This window comes from Otolemur garnettii, unplaced genomic scaffold (genome assembly GCF_000181295.1).
Source record: "Otolemur garnettii isolate 467f Iridium unplaced genomic scaffold, OtoGar3 scaffold00018, whole genome shotgun sequence".
Lineage (NCBI taxonomy): Eukaryota > Metazoa > Chordata > Mammalia > Primates > Galagidae > Otolemur > Otolemur garnettii.
This window is the reverse complement of record NW_003852413.1, coordinates 19607518-19608159: the sequence shown is the minus strand read 5'-3', so window position 1 is coordinate 19608159 and position 642 is coordinate 19607518. Positions and strand designations below refer to the sequence as shown.

At 44.2% G+C, this 642-nt stretch overlaps 1 non-coding gene across 1 annotated transcript; it reads right to left on the bottom strand.

The window, feature by feature from the left end:
- Positions 1–535: 535 nt before the first annotated feature.
- Positions 536–642, bottom strand: LOC111724072. The gene has a single exon (XR_002772439.1). It is a non-coding gene; the product is annotated as a U6 spliceosomal RNA (small nuclear RNA).

Below are 642 nucleotides of genomic sequence, written 5' to 3'. Positions count from 1 at the left end.
AGCAATCCTCCTGCCTCAGCCTCCCAAGTAGCTGGGACTACAGGTGCCCATCGTAACTCCCAGTTAATTTTTTTATTTTTAGTAGAGTCGGGGTCTTGCTCTTGCTTAGGCTGGTCTTGAACTCCTGAGCTCAAGCAATCCTTCCACCTCAGCCTCCCAGAATGCTAGGATCAGAGACATGACCCACGGCACCCAACCACTGTTTTTTCTTTTTTTTAATTGTTTCAGGTTAATTAAGGGTACAAAGAATTAGGTTATAATGTTTGCATTTGTTGGTAGAGTCCCTCATATAATTGTGTCCCTCCCCTAAGTGTTGTGCCATACACCTTAACATTGTGCCCATTAAGTGGGAGCACCCCATCCCCCCAGCTCCTCCCCTCTCCCTGCTCCCTCATTCCCCTGCCCCCCCATCTTGAATTGAGTTTTCCTCTCACGTGGGTGTATATTAGATTGTCTACTGGCTTCATATTAGAATTGAGCACACTGGATTCTTGCTTCTCCATTCTTGTGATTCTTTATTAAGAATGTGTTCTAAAAATATATAGACTGCATCATGAATTTGTGTGTCATCCTTGTGCAGGGGCCATGCTAATCTTCTCTGTATCATTCCAATTTTAGTATATGTGCTGCTGAAGTGAGCAC